Raw genomic sequence first — 8,058 nt, 5'->3', positions numbered from 1 at the left:
ATACTTACCCAGAAGCTGCTATATGCCAGGTGCTCTCTAGAGATACAACAGTAAACTGAACACACAGAAATATTTTAATGTGCTAGAATGTGCACAGGATGCCATGGAGGCCCAGATAAAGATGACCTAAATAGACAAATAGACAAATAGACCAGGGGTCAGGGAAAGCTGTTCAGAGGAGGTGATACTTCAACAGGGTTTGTTAAGACAAAGAGAAAGATACTAAGTAAGGCATCCTAGGCACAATAAGGGAGGTGTGAAGCTGCAGGATCCATTTGGGAAACCTCTGGCAGGCTGTTATAATTCCTGCTTTATCTGAAAACTGCAGCATGTCATTAAAAGATTTTAAGCGAGTGTCATGACTGTATTTGCATTTCGAGTGCTCACTCTGCCTACAATACAGATAATGGACTGTGGAGAGGACTGAGAGATCAGTTAAGTAGTTGGTGTCATAGTCCTGATTGCAGAGTAGTAAAGGATAAGATAAGGTTTACACAAAACATACTACAGGTCTTTGCAACTGATTAGGGTAATGAGAAAGACCTAGGTGAGTTCCAAGTTTCTGGCTATAAATTCAACTACTGGAGTCACTGGTGCTGATGAAAACCATTCATCAGCCAAACACTGGAAAGCTTTTATAGTGCATTCAAGAAGTCTAAGATTAGGTTACCTCCCCACCCACTTGGACCCAACATTGATCTCCAAGTTAAAGAAGGTGAGTTGTTCCTTGAGACAATAAGTGATTGTTAGCTCTGTGGAGGGCTTTGATGACTAAGAGCGAACAGTTTATCAACATGGGTTCAAGGGCTAGTTATTATCTTTATTTTGGCAGCATAACCTACAGAAGCAGTTGAAAAAGAAAACTACATTATGAAAGCTGCAATTCTGATTAAATCGTGTACTTTAGAAAGGATTAATTAGGAGGCACTAACATAACTGGAACGATAAAGCCCCTCTGACTCTGTAAGTTTAGTTGATTAAGTTATAATATTAAATATTTTTCTAACACAGTGCTTGAGAAAACAGCTCTAAACTGTGATCTGTGTTTTACTGAGATTTTATTGTTTTTAAATACAAAATTATGTCTTCTCCCATAGCATGGATAACATTTTAAAGATAATTTGTTACATATGCATAATTATTCCCTAATTCATGGTCATCATTTCTCTTATAGACTCTTATAATAGTTCGCAAACTGGTTTCTCACTACCTGTCTCAGTCCCCTCCACTTCACTCTGGTCTATTGCACTTCAAAAGCAGTGAACACAAACTGATCCAACTAAACACAAACATGACACTGTCTTTCCCTTACTTAACATATTTTTGAATGGTGACTATATAGGATAAAGTCCAAACTCCCCAGCACACCTGTAAGGGGCTTAATGACTTGAACCCATCATTTCCTGCACTTGACAGCACCTTAGCACCCACTCTAGTCTTGCCATATTTCTTTCTTTTTAAAAAAACAAACATAAAAAACACTATTCTTGCTATCTTTTTTTAAAAAAATGTTTTTATTGATTTCAGAGAGAGATGAAGGAAGAAGGAAAGAGACATAGAAACATCAATGAGAGAGAAACATCAATCAGCTGCTTCCTGAACACCCCCTCCTGGGGCTCGAGCCTGAAACCCAGGCATGAGCCCTGACAGGGAATCGAACCAATGACCTCCTGGTTCATGGGTCGATGCTCAACTGCTGAGCCACACCGGCCAGGCTTGCCATATATCTTATATGTCTCAACCTCAACTGCACTCCCTGTAGCCCTACACTGGAAAACTGGCACTAAGCTTCTAGCTGGAGTTCGTGCACCGTGTCCTCTATTATGTATTCCCATTCCCACCTGCCCTGGAAAATTTCAAGTTGCACCCTGGTCTCTGCCTCTAGAGCACCATGTTCAACCAAGCATTAGCTTTTATCAATAGTTTTAAAAGTTTGTTTACTTGTCTACAAATGTGGCTATAAGCTCCTGAGGCTAGTAATTTTGTTTTATAATTGTGCTTCCAGTGCCTAACACAGCAACTCCTTGAATTCAAGAACAGATGGATGAACACCTCCCCGGAGCTGCCCTGACCACTCCCCAGGCAGCTAATTGATCCCTTGCTCTGTCCTCCTTGAATACTTTTCAGATATTTCCAGTATGAGATAGACTTTATATGTCTATCTCCTCAATATAGTCTGTGAGCAGAGACCATTCTTTCCTTTGTTGTAGCTTCTGGACCTAGCATATAACAGGCCCTCAAGAAGTACTTATTAAAAGAATTAAAATCTTGGAGAAACAAGATGGTGGCGTAGGTAACAGCTGCACCCACCGCCTCCCGCAACCACATCAAAATTACAACTAAAATACAGAACCACCATCACTCAGAACCTCCTGAGATCTGGCTGCACAGAAGCCCCACAACCAGGGGACTGAGGGAGCAACGAGACCATAGGAGGGGCGCAGACGCGGGCGGATTGGGGCTGAATCCCGGAGACACGGCCTCGGGCCCACACCCAGTGCCGCGGGGTAAACCCGGGAGGAAATCTCCGAAGTGGGGGTTTCCTGAAGGAGTGAGGGGTCCCAGCCCCACATTGGGCCTCCAGCCCAGAGCTGCAGGGACGGGAAGAGACGGCCCCACAACTCCGGGCTGTGAAACCAGCAGGGACGGTGGCTGAGGGTCACGGAGGAGCCCTAGGCTTCCCTCTTAAAGGGCTGGCGCACGGACTCACTCGGACTCGCTCCCTCTTGAAAGGACCTGGGCCACTTGGGGAGGAACTAACCTGCCTGGAATCCGGGCGACAGGTGGAGGGGCGGCTTCCTCCCAGGCAGAAGAGCTACAGAGGCCATTGCTCCTTTGGTGAGTCCTCCCCACACAGCCGGCAGGCAGGCGCCATATTTGAATCGCCAGCACCTGACGCTCACCTTTGGCCCCGCCCCGTGATTCCCGGAGGCCCCGCCCCTCCCCACCTGCAGCTCATCCAGGCCATTTCCAGGGGCTTTTCTGTGCAAGTGGCCTCTTGAGCCTCATGCTTAGGACTTTCCTAAAATCTCTCAAACAAGCAGCAGCGGGCCCCACACAGCTTGATAAGTGGCCCCAGGCCTGGCACTAGTGGCAGCCTGCATTGGCTCATAGCTTGGCCTCTCCTGGACAACGCCAAGCCCAGCACAAGTAGCAGCCAACTACAGTTTCCTGTGTAGCTCATGCTGGGTGGCCCTGGGCAAGGCATTGGCACAGGCTGACTTTGCACCTCCCGGGAGGCGCCAGAGACAGTGCAACTGGTGGTGAGACTCAACCACGCTGGATTACAACCCTGCCACATCCATGAGTAACATACTCAAGGGGCGCACTTGGTGAACACCAAAGCCCCACTGAAGTAAATCCTGCTCCATAGGGGCGTCTCCAGCAGAGCAGCTCTTTGGCTGTAGTTGCAGCTGGTCCTCACAGCTGATTGGCCTGGGGGTCAATTCCTCCCAGTGATGCCAACAGCAATGAAGGCTCAACTACAACAGGACAGAGCACACAGCCCACACAGGGGAGCACCTAGAAGGCCAGCTCAGGTGACCGGGGAGGCTGAGCCTATAGGACACCTACTACACAAAGCCAATCTACCAATTCCAGGAGACATAGCAGCTCTACCTCATACATAGAAACAAACACCTGGAAGCAGCCAAAATGTGGAGGCAAAGAAACATGTCACAAAGGAAAGAACAGAAGAAATCTCTAAAAGAGGAACTAAATGAAATAGATACAAGCAAACTAACAGAGTTCAGAATTTTGTTTATAAGGATATTTAAGCAGACTATTAGGGAAATAACTGAGAAAATCAATAACATAATAAAGTACCAATTTGAAATGAAGGCTACAGGAACTGAAATGAAGAATAATTTACAGGGAATTAACAATAGAGTAGAGGACACTGAGAATCAAGTCAGCAATTTGGAACATGAGGAAACAAAAAACACCCAACCAGAAGAGCAAAAAGAAAAAAGAATCCAGAAATATGAAGATAGCATAAGGAGCCTCTGGGACAACTTCAAGAGGCCCAACATTCATATTATTGGGGTGCCAGATGGGGAAGAAAGAGACCAAGGTATTAAAAACCTATTTGAAAAAATAATGACAGAAAACTTCCCCTACCTGGGGAAAGAAATCGACTTACAAGTCCAGGAAGCACAGAGGGTCCCAAACAAGAGGAACCCAAAAAGGCCCACAGCAAGACACATCATAATTAAAGTGCCAAAGGTTAAAGACAAAGAGAGAATCTTAAAAGCAGCAAGAGAAAAGCAGTTAGTTACCTACAAGGGACCACCCATAAGATTGTCAGCTGATTTCTCAACAGAAACCTTGCAGGCCAGAAGGGAGTGGCAAGAAATATTCAAAGTGATGAAAAACATGGAACTACAACCAAGATTGCTCTACTCAGCAAAGCTATCATTTAGAATTGAAGGTCAGATAAAGAGCTTCACAGATAAGAAAAAGCTAAAGGAGTTCATCACCACCAGACCAGCACTACAGGAGAAGCTGAAGGGTCTTCTTTAAGAAGAAGCTAACAAAATAATCTGACAAACTAAATAGATCCAGAGACATTGACACATGCAAGAGATGATCATATTTCAGAGGAAAGAGGGAAGTGGGGTGGAGGGTGGGAAGAGATTAACCAAAGAAGTTATGTGCATATATGCATAACCCCTGGACACAGTCAATAACAGGGTGAAGGCCTGGGGAGGGGGTGGGAGCAAAGTGGAGGGGATCAATTGGGGTGGAAAAATGAGATAACTGTAATTCAACAATAAAGATAAATTTTTTAAAAAAGAATTAAAATCTTGAAAGCATGCCTCTTGAACTTGTAGGTGGCACTATATTTAATATATTTAATGCCAGACTCTTGATTCAAAAAGACCTGCCTATTTATTTATTCTTATCCTCACCTGAGGGTGAGAGAGTGAGAGAGAGAGAGAAACATCAATGTGAGAGAGAAACTTCAACCTGTCCTTCCTGCACCAGCCCCTGTAGGGGATCAAACCCAAAACCTACATATGGGCCCTGACTGGGAATTGAAACTGCAACCTTTTGGTGGAAAGGGATGATGCCCCAACCAACCGAGCCACCCAGCCAGAGCGGACCTGGGTTGTTGTTTTTAATGATATGAAAAGGCTGGAAAGATTGACCAAAGCTAGTTAGATTAAATTTAACAGAAAGAGGTATAAATCTCCAAATTTAGGTACACATTAGGTTTTCATTTGAAAGGTGAGAGAGAACTGAATCAATAGTATGATATGACTGAAAATAAACAAAGAAACCCACTGCTACATATTAATAAAGTGTAGTAGCTGAAGCCAGAGAGTTAAACCCTATCATACTAGGAGCTCTTCAGACATATCTTGGAAATTGTGTAATTTATGGGGGCACATTAACAAAATAGAGAAATTCTAGAAGTGGGTAAACAGGCTCATAAGTGGCATGAAAACTATGAAAATGAGGAACAGTTAAAAGAATAGAAATGCCACTCTAACCGCTGGTAGCTCTGTTGGTTAGAGTGTAGTCCCAGTATGCCAAGGTTAGGGAATGTCCTCCCTGGGAAATCATTTGGTCTGGCCCTGCAAGGCAACCGCAGGCTGGAGTCAAAATCAATAAATCTAGGATCTTTTTTCACAGCTAATTTTTAAGTTAATAATTTTGTATGGCCTGCGAATGATGTTATAAATATCCAAATGGCATACGCCAATGTTTGGTGTTCAGTCCCCAGTCAGAGCACATACAAGAAGCAATGAATGAATGCATAAATAAGTGGAACAACAAATGGATGTTTCTTTCCCCCTCTCTCTCTCATTCTCCTTTTCTCCCTCTCTCCCTAAAAATCAATAAATAAAAAATTTTTAAAAAATAGAATAGAAATGCCTAGCTTGGGGGGGGGGGGGGAGTAGGGAGAGTGGGGGACAATAGGAGGTGATAGTTAAACAAACACAGACTCCAATTCAACCTACGTTAGACTATTAATGTTTGTACATCTTTGTCATTTAACAAAAGAGGAAACTGAAGCCCAGAGTTTAATGATGTTACCTAAAGTCAGTCAGCTAACAGAGCTGTAAACTCAGGTTCTTTATACAAAACTGCTAGAAGGTTGAGCTTTTTAAAATGATTCTTAACCTTATAGCATTATTTTTCCTTAAAAAAACCCTAATTATACTAGCAAATGCATTTTCAGTATGTTGTAGATCCCAACTAGTCATGAGCTTTCTGTTCATCACTGGAAATGTTTGGGGAGACAACTCTCATCATAGATAGAAAGTCTTTTATTAGGTTGGTGTTTAGACTTGAAAACCTCTTATACCACTTCATATACTAAAATTGAAAATTCTTTGATAATTATTTGGATTAAGGTATAACTATTTTATAATTATGTAGTGTAGTTTTGTCTCTTGAGTCAGATTGTCGGGGTTCAAATTCCTACTATGCTGTTCATCAGCTGGGAGGCCTTGGGCACATTATTTAACCTCTCTTGGTCTCAGCATCCTCATTTGTAAAGTGGAGACATTAGTTAACTCGTAAGGTTATGATGAGGCCAAGCTGGGCATGGTTCAGTGGTTGAGCATCGACCTAGGATCCAGGAGATCGGGGTTCGATTCCCGGTCAGGGCACATGCCCGGGTTGCGGGTTCGATCCCCAGTTGGGGGTGTGCAGGAGGCAGCCGATCAGTGACTCTCTCATCATTGATGTTTCTATCTCTCTCTCTCCCCCTCCTTTCCTCTCTCTGAAATCAATAAAGATATGCTTAAAAAAAAAAAATTTATGATGAGGAATAAATTAGATTATAAACAGCAAACAGGCTAGCAAATAGAACTCAAATATTAGCTCTAGCTGTGTATATGGGAGTGGAAGAGATTGTCAAAGGAGAGGGTGTACAGTAAGAAGGGATCTAAGAGCAGAACCATGGAGAGCACTAACATTTAACTGGTGTGCTGGTTGAATAGTATTTCCCCCAAATTCTTGTCCACTGGGAACCTTAAAATATGACCTTATTTGGAATTAGGGTCTTTGTACATATAATCAAATTAAGGTGACATTATACTGGGTTAGGATTGGGGCACCAATCTAATGACTGGTATTCTTATAAGGAAATTTGGACACAAAGATGCACAGAAGGGAAATAACATGAAAACACAGGGAAGAGAACATCATATGACAGCACAGAGATACAGGAAAGAAGGCCAGGCGATGACGATGACAGAGATTGAAGTAATGGATTACAAGCCAAGGAATACCAAAGACTGCTGCCAACCACCAGAAGCTAGAAAGAGTCGTGGAAGGATCCTCCCCTGGGGCCTCCAGAGAGAGCATGACGTTGCAGACACCTTAATCTAGGACTTTGGCCTCCAGGACTGTAACAGAACGTATTTGTTTTAATCCACCCAGTTGGTGGTACTTTGTTACGGTATCCCTAGAAAACAAATGCAATGGTGAGTACTAACAACACTCTGTAGTTTCAAAATCATTTCACAAATATAATCTCAGTTCATCCCCACAAATACCTGAAGTAGCAGGACAGTTTACAGATATGAAAATGGATAATCATGAGAGCCTTGACAGAATGTGGCAGAGACAGAATTTGAACCCTAGTAAAGGGACCTGTTCAAACACTCTCTTAAGCGAAACTCACTTTCTGAGGTTTCCTTTCCCATCACAACTCTAAGGTCATCCTCTTACCTCAGGCAACTTGATCAGTGAATTCTACTAACATTACACCGTCCACACCTATGCAGTGTACAGCCTGAACTCTTAGTATGTTGAGACCTTAACCTTGTAGGGAGGTTCAGGCATGTACAGCAGGGGAGACAGACATGCTGGGGGGAAACATGTAATTCCCCTTCCTGCAACCCATCCCAACTAACACTGTCAGCAGGAAACAAAAGGAGCTGGGAAACGATCAAGTTGTGGACGACCGATGGCGAGCGCGCACTGGCCTACACAGGAAGAGTTGACTTTTCTCGGGTTACACAGCTGCTCAGTGTTCGAGTAAACAGGAGCCCGTGGTTCAGCGTCCCTTCCATTAAACGGCCCTGTTTTTCCATAGGTCAA

Source organism: Miniopterus natalensis, chromosome 1, assembly GCF_054644295.1.
Source record: "Miniopterus natalensis isolate mMinNat1 chromosome 1, mMinNat1.hap1, whole genome shotgun sequence".
In the NCBI taxonomy this organism is placed as follows: domain Eukaryota; kingdom Metazoa; phylum Chordata; class Mammalia; order Chiroptera; family Miniopteridae; genus Miniopterus; species Miniopterus natalensis.
This window is presented reverse-complemented; position numbering follows the sequence as displayed.